At 41.1% G+C, this 15,011-nt stretch overlaps 1 protein-coding gene and 1 pseudogene across 2 annotated transcripts in view; one reads left to right on the top strand and one right to left on the bottom strand.

Annotated features, from left to right (window-relative positions):
- LOC124712525 (actin cytoskeleton-regulatory complex protein PAN1-like) overlaps positions 1 to 15,011 on the bottom strand; it is a 287,605-nt gene that overhangs the window by 232,164 nt on the left and 40,430 nt on the right. The gene's annotated exons all lie outside the window — the stretch shown is intronic.
- On the top strand, positions 6,589 to 6,706 carry LOC124712924 (annotated as a pseudogene).

Below are 15,011 nucleotides of genomic sequence, written 5' to 3' on the forward strand. Positions count from 1 at the left end.
AGCGTGATCTTTTGAACACTTATTTTGAAAAATGACAGTTTTACGGATTAATTGTTGCTAATGGTTACCCTCATCAGTTTGGGTGTTATTCTAATGCAATAAGTTACATAAATATAGTGTTATGAAAGTGGTACTCGTTTAGATCTTATGCAAGTGGCTGCTACATAATGACATGAGGTTGCGACTGATCTTTGGGGGTCGAATTTTTCATTGCTTTCAAGTAGGTAGTTTTCAAACAATTCCCAGAAATCGGCGTTGATCAGGTTACACTTAGCATTTCTGTGGTGGCAAAAGATCGAGGAGTCCATCCTTCCCGCCTCTATGCAACAACCTTACATTTGACGTTAACATTGGCAAAAGATCGAGGAGTCCACCCTTCCCGCCTCTATGCAACAACCTTACATGTCACGTTAACATTGGCAATCTATGTTTAGTTGACAATAAATGTGCAGCCCCACTTGATTCCTCTGCTGCGTCTTTTCTTTCTAGAGCAACATGTTCCTTGAACCTAGTTTCCAGTCTCCTCCCTGTCTGACCTACGTAACATGCTCCGCAATCAGGACAATCAATTTTATAAACCTCAGATGCATCAGGTACATTTTTTACATGTACACTATGTTGTAAGATACATCCTAAGTTATTTGTTGTTCCAAAGGCTACTTTCACTTTGTATTTTCTGAAAATCGATGCAATTCTCATGCTCATTTTTCCATAGTAAGGCAAGGTGACAAATTTTGTACTTTCTTTTGGTATCAAGGTATTTATCTCATTACCATATTTTTTTCTCTACATTCCTATATATCATATCGACAAATGTGTTAGGATAATTATTCACTTTAGCGATATATCTTATAGTTCCCAATAGTTCCACATATTTTCTACGGGATTAAGATCGTATGATTTAGCAGTGATAAGGTACACGTGCGTTCGGCAAACCAGAAATGCATGTGTGTAAGCCAGTAAACGTAGTTATTATCACGGGAGTGCTCGCGCCGCGCGGGATTAGACGAGCGGTCTGAGGCGCTGCAGTCATGGACTGTGCGGCTGGTCCAGGCGGAGGTTCGAGTCCTCCCTCGGGCATGTGTGTGTGTGTGTGTGTGTTTGTCCTTAGGACAGTTTAGGTTAAGTAGTGTGTAAGCTTAGGGACTGATGACCTTAGCAGTTAAGTCTCATAAGATTTCACACATGAATTTGGAGTGGTCGCAGCACACACGTCATGTAATTGTAGACGGGACACATTTGGTCATCGAGAGTGTTGAAATAACCACACTGATTCTCGTGCATTGTAACTTGAGTGAGTGGTCCCACGTCATGGTATTGAAAACAACCCTAAACATCATAGACCCACCTCTGGCCTGAAGTACACCCTCCACACACTGCAGATTAAACGCCTCATTGGTCGTCGGCGCACTCGACGTTTTGCATCGTTTCAAAATACATGGTTCTTCGAACCACACGGCTCCGATCAGCCACTATCGAGTTTCTGCGCCGTATGACTCACTGAAGATATTTAGCTTTTACTTGTTGCTGTGATCGATGACTTCTTGCGAGGTTGCTAGATAGTGAAATTGACAGTTATTTACATGACCAGAAAGGGATACGCACTATGGATAGTCAGCAAGATTTAAACTATCTTTACATCCGCAGCACAGTCGGCTATCGCTCATTCCTATTTTGGCCTATACTACGAAGGTCAATCCAAAAGAAACGCACACTATTTTTGTAAAAATACAGTTTTCATTCTGCATGTGTGAAAGTTTTACAGTGTGTAGATACATCCTTCCCAATTGTTTTCAAACTTAGTTCAACCTGTTTCCGTGAGTGGCGCCGTCACAGCATGTCTTCAAGATGGCTGCTACACTTGACGCTCCCAGAAACAACGTGCAATCATAGAATTCCTATGCTGCGAAAACGAGACAGTGAGAAACATCCACAAGAGGTTGAAAAAGATGTTTGGAGATGCTGCTGTCGATCGCAGTACACTTAGTCGGTGGGCGAGCAAGTTGCGTGATGAAAAAGGCGTGGCAATATTGAGGACTGTCCTCGTACCGCAGGCCTCGTACTGCACACACTCCAGACAATGTGCAGAGAGTTAACGAACAGATGACTGCTGACAGACGCATCACAGTGAACGAATTGTCACGCTACGTTCAGATAGGGGAAGGAAGTGTTTGCAGAATACTGAAAGTGTTGGCGTTAAAAAAAGGTTTGTGCCAGGTGGGTTCCCAGGATGTTGACAGTGGCTTACAAAGAAACAAGAAAAACGGCATGCTTGGAACAGTACGAGAATGGCGGAGATGAATTTCTTGGAAGAATTGTGACAGGTGATGAAACATGGCTCCATCATTTTTCACCAGAGACGAAGAGGCAATCAATGGAGTGGCATAATGCAAATTCACCCAAGAAAAAAAAAATTAAACATCACCTTCTGCTGGAAAGGTTATGGCTACGGTATTTTTCGATTCCGAAGGACTCTTGTTTGTGGACATCATGCCAAGTGGAACCACCATAAATTCTGATGCATATGTGACGACACTGAAGAAACTTCAAGCTCGACTCAGTCGTGTTCAACCACATCGGCAAAAGCATGTTTTGCTGTTGCACGACAATGCACGGCCACATGTCAGTCAAAAAACCATGGATGCGATCACAAAACTCGGATGGACAACACTGAAACACCCGCCTTACAGTCCTGACCTGGCTCCATGTGACTATCATTTCTTTGGGAAACTGAAAGACTTTCTTCGTGGAACAAGGTTTGAAGATAAAGACTCCCTTGTGTACGGTGCCAAACAGTGGCTCCAACAGGTTGGTCCAGAAATTTACCGTGCGGGTATACAGGCGCTGGTTCCAAGATTGCGTAAGGCAGTTGAGATGGATAGAAATTATGTGGAGAAATGAAAATATTGTTCCTAAAGGATGTGTCTACACACTGGAAAACTTTCAAACATGTAGAATAAAATATGGATTTAAAAAAAATAGTGTGCATTTCTTATGGAGTGGCCCTCGTATTTGTTGGCCTCTCTTGAGCTCATTTGTTGCTTTGTGTCAGATCAGTTCTTACTTGCAGTTGAATTTAATGTAAGTCCTACCGTTTGTTGTGTTTCTTCTGTGTGCTGTTGCCATAGTTTATGCTTAAGTTTGTACCAAAAAAGAAGAGGAAGACCGATTTTGATTCGACCGCAAACGTTATGACAAGATAAAATATGTACGCACTACGGTAATAGCCGACTTATCTATCTATAGCATGTTAATTTTATCGCTGAAGTCGTTAACTAGTGTCTAGTAGAACTTTGGGGTTGCAATATTTCAGTATTTCACAAGACAGCGGAGCAGTAAATTTCATTGCAAATAACATTAAAATAAAATCAGTGCATAGAAATACACTTGGATTCGTCTATGTCGCCGAAAAATCGCACTGACCAATGAAAATATCCCCCAAACGGCATGGGTTGCTTACAATTTCTTTTTCTTTCTTTTTTTTATGACGGCCAATCTGGTCACCTGGGCGGTACTCCATTATGAAAACCAGTTCCGCGGAATGAAGGGAAGGGGTTTGTGCAGAGCGGAAGGGGTATGTGATGACAACACATCCTACAATTCCTTCGTTTCTAACAGATTTTTTCGACTGGCTGCTTGAATTCATCCGAGCCAATTGCGTCCTGCATCCCTCCATCCCCCTTCCGTCCAAACCCATTTGCACTCTACGTAGTAATACTACAACTGAAGCAAGCAATTCCATGCACAATTCAGTCTTAAAATATGCATCGTCAGTGACTAAACATGCACAATGAAAGGGCAAAAATTCAATATCAGAGTTCAAACCTTTGTCGTGATACATTTTATTTTATTTTTTAAAAAATGTACAACAACCAGTTTTTCCAAATTATCTACCAACTTGAAGTAGCTCTGCGTGTTGAGCCGTTGAGCTAGCTAGCAATCGATGGATTCAGGAGGCGAGGTGGTTTCAATCCATCCGCCGGCAACCTTGAAAATGATTTTCTGTGGTTTCCCATATTTAATTTAGAGAAATGCCGATGCTGGTCCCTTACTACAGACCACAGCCAATTCCTTTTGAATTCCTTTCTTTTCTAACAGATTCAAATTCCCTTAAAGACGCAGCAACTCTGTTTAAATGAAAAGAGCTGCATCCAGGAGGAGCCGAGCTACTCTTCGGAGACTCGCGGCACTGGAAGCCACCCGATAAATAAATAGCAATCCGAATTTTCCTCATTTACTGCATTTGTCTCTTGGGACCTTCTTTCATGCAGAAAACGATACTTTTTACACTGCAAGAAATGAGAGATGCATAATTAAATAAGGAAATTTGGGAAAGTATAAGGTTGAATAATTCCAGATCCTTTGCATTTTCGCCACCAAAAATTATTCTACCTTTTCTGTCGAACAGAGATCTCTTTGTTCCAATAGTCGTGCCGGTAATAATCACTGTGAACCAGAAAACAAGCGCTCGTCCGCTCCTGATCGCTTCCTCAGCTGAAATCCAGGCTAAAAGAAGAGTGTAAAATGGAGAGCGAAGCAAGATTGGAGCACCACTGCTCACTTGTAAGTAACGAGTTATATCTCCGTTGCTGAAAACTCAAGAGTGCATTCCGCTTGGTGAGAACTCAAGAGTTCATTATCGAATAAAACGGTTTATTGCTCTTTGTGGTGATTTTCAGAATAAATTAAAAATTGGACCCCACCCCCTTGACAAAATCCTGGCTACGCCATTGCCTCTTGCGACGTATTCGACTGCAAGTGTTCACTGCATGCAGTTCCTTTCCATCGTTCGCTCGGAGCTGAATTCACTCGACAACAGCAGTTCCCGTCGAGTCGTCGTGTTTGACACACGTTATTGTTTACAAGGTGTGACACTCTTTTCCAGCCCACGTCGTTGGGATCTTTTTAAGACCACAATTCTCACACCGTGTTAAACAACAGAGTGCTAAACCATTCCTTCTTGAACAATCCGCGTTGGAACATCAACAAATCGGGCAAGTCACGTGACGTTCGGCATGTCCAAACACGAGATCTCCTTTCCGTCTTTCTGTCACTTCGACAAGTTGGCCCATCTTACCGCGTTGACTCCTTACAACAAAGTGGCACACTGCAATGCCTCATATCAACGATGTAGGGTCACACGAGCGCCTGGCGCCAGTTCTGCACTAGCTACAGCGCTCCGAAACGACCACTGTGCTCTTTTAAGAAAATGCCTAACATTTTAACTTGTGAGCTTATATGCTTGGAATATGCTACTCAGCCGTTTTTTTTAATGCAAAGTTTCTGTTTCAGCCCTGATGACCGCCGCCATGTCGTACTCTGGCGTGGGAGAGGGGTGGCATGGTTCAGCACACCACCACCCTCTCGGCCGTTGTCAGCGTTCCAGACCTCCGTTGGTTGGATGGTTCGGGGGAGGAGACCAGATAACGAGGTCATCGGTCACATTGGATGAGGGAGGGATGGGGAGGAATTCGGCCGTGCCCTTTCAAAGGAACCATCCCGGCATTTGCCTGAAGTGATTTACGGAAATCATAGAAAACCTAAATCAGGATGGCCGGACGCGGGTTTGAACTGTCGTCCTCCCAAATGCGAGTCCACTGTACTAACCACTGCGCCATCTCGCTCGGTCCAGACCTTTCATTCGTTGCTTCTCATTGAAGTAGCTCCTCAGTTGGCATCACGAAGCTGAGTGCACCCAGTTCTAATCCTCCCAACAAGGTGTGAAATCTCGGGCAGTGCGTCCAAGATCTCAGTAAGACGGCGGGGGAGGCTTCCCGCCCAGCTACGGAGACTGACTGTCGTTATTTACGATGTTCACATGTGTTTATCGATTAAAGAATTACGTAGCTCCGACCTCAGACGAGGCTGACATAGACATGGTGTCCCACAAGGAATGGTCAGTATTCAGGGATACGATCGGGACGATCATTTGGAGCAAAACTTCATATGGATATATGCCCTATTGCGATTAGTTGTCGCGATATAACACATTTAATGTACATTGCAATTTAGTTTCTGTATCATTTATCATATTGTTACCTTTACATTTGTACAACAGCTAGTAAACATTACAACATGCGTTTTACATAGTATCAGCTGAAAAATACATTATTTTAACACATTTTCTCTAAGCATTATCGTACATGTAGCAATACAGCTGGTGTACAGTTCATAATAAATGTTCCAATATTCCACCCGTCAATTCAATGCAAGGAGTATGTACTGCCTGTCTGAGTGCCTCTGCATGTTCCTTAATGAGCACAATAGCGTCCATAATGGACCAAGCTCAGAAAGAAATCTAAATTAAATATGTTCTATGTCAGAAACTTTTCAGAACAATGCATATGTCTATAAGAAGTTCTGTACTTCAAATGAGCGTTCCTGTCATATCCCTGAATACTGACCATTCCTCCGGGGACATTCTGTATAAACACCTTATTAAACAAAGCTGAGTGAAATATTCTAAGCAATGTCATTAATAATTACATGAACGCCGTAGAGGTGTATCGGGAAAGATGGCTCAAATAAAACACATATTTCCAGACAGGGTGGCAGAATCTTTCAATTTAGCGCCTATTTTCCTTCAAGGGCAACGGCCTTGCCGCAGTGGATACACCGGTTCCCGTGAGATCACCGAAGTTAAGCGCTGTCGGACGTGGTCGGCACTTGGATGGGTGACCATCTAGGCCGCCATGCGCTGTTGCCATTTTTCGGAGTACACTCAGCCTCGTGATGCCAATTGAGGCGCTACTCGACCGAATAGTAATGGCTTCGGTCAAGAATACCATCATAACGACCGGGAGCGCGGTGTGCTGCGTGTGCTGACCCCACGCCCCTCCTATCCGCATCCTCCACCGAGGATGACACGGCGGTCGGGTGGTCCCGGTAGGCCACTCGTGGCCTGAAGTCGGAGTGCTTGTAATTTTCCTTCAAGAGCGCGCTAAAGCACTTTCCGTCACGCCACAAAGCGCACACCTTTGAAACACACACAGAAGAGCCTATGGTTGCGTCGAGTGCTAACAGAAAATTGGCAGTTCATTCTTTCTCTGCGGCAGAGCAATATATGCCAGTGGCAGAGAGCAATATGAAAAGAAAAAATTGTCATTTTGGATGCAAAAGTGAATGAGCTGACGAGAGGAGGGAAGTCTAACATTTCTTGGAAATGAACATTTTTTGGAGAACGAATAATACCTGAGACATTATTTAAGAATCAGCAAGGATAATTACCAATTCCCATTCGACCTTGTGCGATATAAAGTAACGAATCAGGACACTGTGATGAGAAGAGCAGATGTTGCTAGAATTAATCTACTACTCTAATGTTTTTGCAACGACTTTATTTTAGGTATGATTTCTTCTCTTTGAAACATAAGTGGTTTTCTCCGCTGAGTAATGAGTCCATAGAGTTTTCATTGTATTTTTAACTTCCTCCTCTGCCTGCCGTCTTTTAAAGCACTGAATATTTCGTTTAGTGCTGTACTTCGTTGGTTATGATCTTTACCTTGTCAAAGAGATCCAATTTCTCTTCATAATGCGCAGTTACAACACTAGTGTTATCTTTGTACCAAGCTCCCAGACTGTCCTGATCTACGTCGTAGCCACTTCGTCAGCGCAAAGCGAATGCTTTGAAATGCTAAAGTGAAGACTAGATTGTCTTCCCTTTCCCTTCTGTTTGGAAGCACACAGTAATGATAGTGAAGGCTTCGGCTTCTACAGGCAGAATTCGCGTATCATCGGCCACCTTTTCGCGTATAGACATTGGTTTGCCTTTAGTTGCTTGCAGCCGGTGGGAAAAAGAAGATTAGACAGTCTGCCCCAATCTCAATCTCTTGTGGCACGCTAAAAAGAAACCGCAAATAGGAACTCATGTTTGACATGAGCACGTACGTAATTACCAGTATGGATGGTTACGTCTGAAATGTCGTCAACCACACTTCGAGTAATTTTACTTCCACATACACACTCGTACACAGTGTCGCACTTGTCAAACTTGTTAACGTGTACAGCTGTCTTAAGAGAGAAGCAAAATGAGGTACATATTAATGTTCTTAGATTAGCTAACTCCAATGAGAATATCGCCCATGGTATCCTTAGCAACTCATTTCCTGCACACAAATGTGTGTTGCATGACAGTAAAAAATGAATTTGATTTAATCTTGTGTATGTTAATTGTTTTTTATCATAGATAAGAACGAAGCTGTATGATTATAGAAGAGTTATGATTAATTCATGCTCTCTTGTACCGAACGCAATACAATTCCTTTTACGCCTAAGCTGTAACGCAACACACACGTTATAAATGCTCATGATGACGGAGCTTCATACCTTTGAAACGCGATGGGGATATAAATAAACAGTGACTGGTAAGAGTAAACTTGTTGTTTCATTTGACAAAAAATTTTTGGCCAAGATTTCAAAGTTTTACTAATCTGTTTCGGTGCTGTCTAGTTTTTCGTCGTCATCTTACTTCCTCACTGACTTTATTTCTGGTAATCCATAAACGAACCATTTTTAGTGCCGTTTGCGTGGACTCTGTCTTATCTTAAGGGGAGCCGGAAGTGCCTATGCTGCCCATGTTAAAATCACTAAGTTTGATGAACATTTTTGAATAAACTACCAAATAGAAAAATTTGAATTTTTTTTACATATAGAGTGGTTTAGTATTGCAGTTATGACAGAGGTATTTTGGAGTATCTCTTCTACTTTCCTTCCAATTTTTTTTTTTATTAACGACCCAATTTTTTTTACAAATAATTGCTTTATAATTAAACTGAAATGATACTACTGAACATATTGCCAAATGGCTGTGTTACAATGTAAGTTTGGCCACTAGGAGTGCTGTATAAAAATTTCATCTCTCTAGCCTGAGTGCATTTTGAGAAAACGTTCCTTATATTCGGAAAATTCTAATTTATGGGAAATGGCTATCAAAGTTTCTCAATACATTCCTGCACTATAGGATGGATTATCAGGGTCTTCTTCATCCTCCAAAAGCTTCCTCTTCTGTCTTCTTTTCTGGCCTGTTGTTCCATCATACTTCATATGCCTTTCTCTTTTTTCTGCTCCTCTTACCCTTTCTCTGTCAATATTTCTTAGTGCTCGTACAGTGTTCACGCCAGCTGTAAATCCTAATGCCTTCAGAACTTCACACTTCACACTGTTCCCTTGGTTGTAGGTTGCTATTGCATCATAAATGCCAAAGTGCAGTGTTTTTATGCTTACAAACATCCTTTTAGGAATCACTTTCCAAATCAAATTGTTTACGCTCTCATTAGGATTCTGCGTCTTCCCCTGTAGACATTTGTGCAACAATTCTGGCTGTGCTAAGTCATGAAAAATTGGTTTTATTGCATCTATCACAGCTGCTGGCAAACCATGTTTGTGATCATAGTCCTTTTTTGCATTATATTTGCAGCAGGAATCTTTTGGGCACAGGCTGTGTTGAAGGTATTCATTGGAAGAGACAGTATGAAGGAACAATGCCCACACTGCTTTTCACATGTCACTAACATTACTAGTATTTTGCCTTATAGCATACCCATTCCAACTTTTCAACTACAAATTAATTTCCATATGGTTTCAGTTCCTCTATAGTCTTGAAACCTTTGGAGTCACCATCCCCAAGGTAGTATTTGTACCTAACGTTGTATCTGGGAACTGAACGTTCAAAAATTTGTTTCACTCCATCCACTTCCATTGCTCCACTTGATCTACTAAAATTTGCCTCACAGGTTCCACTGTGCTCTCCTTTGATTTTATTTTTGCACCTACAATGTTTTGATAATATTGCAACATCTATCACTTTTGCACTATCACCACAAGTAGCAGTTACAACCCCATTCAGGGATTTATGACCCCTCTTTTGCCAGGAACCATCTAATGCCACTACCAAATCCCTAGAACCACCGTTCATTTTTACAGATTCCTCCACTGCTTCCTTCATGGTTTTCAAAGCCACACCTTCAACAGAGGATCCTACCAGTTCACAGTAGTACCCAAATTTGCTTGGAAGCGATGGCAAGTTCATAATACCACAAAACAGTTTACCAGCAGCAGACCCTTTTCCAATGGATCGAAGACCATACACAAGTCGAACATTCACATCAAACACTCTAGATCGTCCATTTTCACCAAAAAGACTGGCATGTGATTTGTAGAAAGTCACTTGATACTTGCAACATGCACAGATTATCTTCATCTCACAAGCTAAACCAAAGTGCTTTGTTATCTCTAGTCCCACTGCTACACTTGAACACATTTTCCACAGAACACTTTCTTTCAGCACAGAAGATAATAATCCAATATTCAGTACTTCGTTAATATCATCACTGTCACTAACACATTCACGAAATCTGTCACTTCCACCAGTCAGCTTCATGCTAGAAGGTGTCACAGGGCTATGGCCGGCCATGTGTCGCTTAGCAGAAGAACGCACTGTTTCAGTAATTGTAGTATCGCAACTTGGTATTAGTGTTAATTTTCTTTTCCCTACGTTCTTCCTCTTCTTACATTCACGGTTACTAAAACGTGGCATCGTAACCAGAACAACGCTTTACACAAGAACTATAATACTACCAACAACAGGCGCAACACTGAACTAATTCGAAACGGTAAACAGCAAAGAGATGATGTTCCGCGCTCTTAGGGCTTCATTTGTCACAGAAAACAATGTAGCCAACCCTTGCACACTCGCTGTATGCGTAACATAAGGCGCTGTATGCGTAACAGGCCGAGAAAATCCCAAGCAGTTCGCCAGGAAGTCACGAGAGGGTGTTAGATGCATTCAGCGGCCGCCCATTTCCTCTGCAGGTGTGGGGGAAAATGGTAATAACTCCACTTCTAGGGCGAGTAGAACAATAATGCAAAGTTTACATTAAAGAGGAATGTTTCAATTCATTTTCGGTAGCAAAAAAAAAAAAAAAAAAAAATCGTAATTCTTTGGATTTGACCACCTCCGGCTCCCCTTAAGGCTTTGTTACCTGTTATGAATGAAACTGATGTTAAGCGCATCTCACTGTCTCGGGCAAATGATACATTGACATTCTGAGAATAGTTTCACGGTCGAATGCCGGTTAGTAACATATGCACGGTGTAACGGGTACACAAGTCGTATGTTTTTAGGTTGGGTAATACCTCCAAGTGGATTCAAATGGTTCAAATGGCTCTGAGCACTATGGAACTTCACTACTGCGGTCATCAGTCCCCTAGAACTTAGAACTACTTAAACCTAACTAACCTAAGGACATCACACACATCCATGCCCGAGGCAGGATTCGAACCTGCGACCGTAGCAGTCGCGCGGTTCCAGACTGGGCGCCTAGAACCGCTAGACCACCGCGGCCGGCATCCAAGTAGATGTGGCAAGAACAAACCAGTAATGAGTATTTTCCCCTGGGCAGGTTGTAAAATGACCTTAGGTTCTGTAACAAAATCAATATTTATATGTGTTTGGAGAGAGAGAGATTGATTTTTGATTGAGATTTTTACTTGAAGTCGTAACTGCTACCTGAATTTTGGTTGCTGCCTCTTTGAATGATCAGCTTCTGCACCAGTTGTTGACGTATTACAATCTGGAGGAAGTTATTGTTCTTTAAGGTTTAAAATACGACTCTGTTACTTGGCCGTATTGCGGATAGCTTTGAGCCCAAGTTTTCGTAGCTTTTCATACCTAAGGGACCACTGTTGTAAGTACGTAACTAAGATCGAACAGCAATCTGCTTTTCGTGAGAAAAGGAGATTGCTTGACACACAAACTTCCTTTAAACTACACGTCCAGCTACATCAAAATTGGTCGGTGGAGTTCAGCACCATGCTATTGTACAAGAACATAAGCCAATTACTGTAATTAAGAAATTATGAGAGGTTGTTACTTATTGAATGAAATCTATAGAGAATGCATTTCTTTTCCTGTACTTTAGTGAGCTTTGTACACTTACAATTCTGTCAATTGATAGACGGCGACGACAATGAAGTTCACTTCCTTTTCCAAAAGCAAGATATTTCTATTCTTCACTTCCAGAAAATTTGTATACATAAATGTTTGGCAACTCTTACACATGCTTCACTCGGTTTTATCACTGAAATATCAATTTTCATTAAATGTAACAATACGTTCTGAGCGACGGCCTAGCAACACGTCCTCTTTCCACAAGATACAGATTAACAGTCTTTTTTTAAAATAAAATAAATTGTCTTTTCTTTTTTTAGAGTCCATACTCAAAGATTCTCTAATACTATCGTTGCGGGGGTTGCGCGCTAAAGAGTTTCTTGCTGTCCAGCTCCGCTTCACTTCACTTCAAGTGCTTTTTGAATCACATTTACAAAAAAATGGTTCAAATCGCTCTGAGCACTATGGGACTTAACAGCTGTGGTCATCAGTCCCCTAGAACGTAGAACTACTTAAACCTAACTAACCGAAGGACATCACACACATCCATGCCCGAGGCAGGATTCGAACCTGCGACCGTAGCAGTCGCACTCACATTTACATTTTCGGTATTTACATACATTACTGAGCTTCTCAGAATAAAATCAGGCACAAATTAGTTAAAGAAAAAAAAAACAGTGAGGCACACATAACGTTACAAGGTCAGGTTCTGGATTTGTGGACACGTGATACAAAACGGTAAAATCTTAGTAGCGCAGTTACGGCCTCAGAAAACATCAGGTTGTAAAGTCTGTGACGTGTTTGGGGAAAGATTGTTCGAAGCAGAGAAAAAAACCAACACAATAACATATGTACATGTTAAGGTACCACATATAAACATTTCTACACTTAATACCCGCTACATTCTGTATAAGCCGTAGCAGATCATTGTCACATGTGTTTCATGTCTACAAACCGAACACTTACGTAGCAATTATCGATAAACACAGACAAGAAACATAAGCACAACTTCAAATAGCTACCAAAATGATTATTTTCCTGTTGCTGCAGTGTGTATCACCTCCAGAAACAGCGTGTTCAGTTCGTTGCCAAGGTTAGACGCGTAAAGTCAGTGAGCGTGCTCGTCTATCCACTTTAAGTCTGCGCGTCCAGAGCAGGGCTGGAAGGTTTTGGTTACGTAACTGTTTGGCTACAGCTGAGACAGTGCGAAGTATCTCTTAGAAACGACAGGTCCCACTTAACCTAACGAACTGACACACGGTCGTGGGTGACACACTACTGTGGGATGTACTCTTCTCCTCGCCAGCCTATTTCGGTGTTTCGAAAAGTCTTTCACGACGAAACAACGTATGCTGTTAGAGTGTAATCGTCAATACTGTCTAAAAAGAAAATGATATGAACATCAACAACTCGATGGTAGATTTAAATATTTCTGCAATTATAATGCCATTGAGTTACTTTAGACGAGGTCACATTAACTTATGTATCTTTCCAGTAATGAATGAGGTGCACAACTCGGCTTGTAACAGTTCTTTCACATCTGAGGGTAAGCTACATAATATGTGCAGACCATTGTCAAATAGTCTTTCATTGACAAACTGGAAAGCATCGGAGATGAAACGCCAGTAGTCTGCGATGGCCCAGTAGTTTTATTGAATGTCGTATTTGATACCATGTGCTACGTTTCTAATTTATTTTCCTTTTGTTATTATTAACTGTGTCTTTGCGAAACAGAGCGAGTTAAGGGGCTCCGGAAAGGCTCAAAATCATGAAAAGTTCAGTTTTTACTTTTTTGCGTTTTCTGAATCTGCAGACTATTACCTTTTAATAGATATATAATTTATTCAATTCCGAAGACTACAACTATTTTTAAATTTTTTTAAAATGTGTTCTACATGGGCGTGACCCACTGTGGCGCTGTTAAACTGCTGTCAAATGGTATTATTATTAACGTCCGTGTTCATCAGGTACATTTTAGTCTGCCTCATGCAATAATGGAGGTGATAAAACCTATTTTCAGAGACTTAGCAGCACCTGAACTGTTGGAAAAGTGTATTCACGGAAAAACTCAAAACCCCAATGAAAGTGTAAATAGTGTTATATGGTCGAGAATCCCCAAGACTGTATTTGTTGGAATAGAAACACTTCACTTTGGTGTGTATGATGCTGTTGCGACTTTCAATGATGGCAACATTGTAAGGTGCAAGGTATTTAGAAATATGGGAATGAAGATAGGTTCTAACATGGCACGAGCGATGCTTGCTTTAGACAAGGAACGCCATCGGGCTGCAGACAGGGCTGTAAAGAGTCTAGAAATACAAGCAAGAGTAAACAGGAGGAGGAACAAGAGGAAGCTGGAGGAGGAGTTTGCAGAGGATGAAGATAATCCATCCTATGGACCTGGAAAGCACTAAAAAGTTAATCCAATCTTTGTCGCTCGATTCCCAAAACTTTTATTTTCTCATAGTAATTACATGTTTTCTAAGGATCTTCCAAACATATTTGTTTCAAACTTTCAGTAAATGTTACACAGTACCTTCTGCATAATTTAACACAGCCTTTTTCCAAAAAAACTGTATATTTTTGAATATATAAATAAAAAATTGCAAAAAAATGTTGTGAATTTTCATTACAATTGAAAAAAAAATCATCTTTAATAACTGAACTAAAATTTTATAAAATCCCTGTGTTAAGTTGTAGCCCATATTCCAATAAATAATCTGTAAAAAGTTCAACTTCCTACCTCAAATACTTTGTGAGGAAAGATGTAATTTATAAGCGTTATTTTAACATTGCAAGTATAGGGCGTTCCGGAGCCCCTTAACAAACCCCGTCCACACGAGTGGTGAACTTTCCCATCGACATGAACCATTTAAATGTTAGTTATCATTGGAAATTTGTTCTAACATAGCTGGTTATCGGTGCGAAACAAAAAAGTAATTTTCCGCTTTCTGGGTACACTAAATATAAGAAATTAATTGTGTGACAATGGTTTCTATGACTTTTCAAGCCTCGCGGAAATCTTGCTACTTTCATCTAGGATTGGTTACACATATTCAGATCCCTATGACATATTCGCTATTTGATCAAAAGTATCCGGACCCCTATTAGTGGAGAATGATAT

Source organism: Schistocerca piceifrons, chromosome 8 (assembly GCF_021461385.2).
Source record: "Schistocerca piceifrons isolate TAMUIC-IGC-003096 chromosome 8, iqSchPice1.1, whole genome shotgun sequence".
NCBI lineage: Eukaryota > Metazoa > Arthropoda > Insecta > Orthoptera > Acrididae > Schistocerca > Schistocerca piceifrons.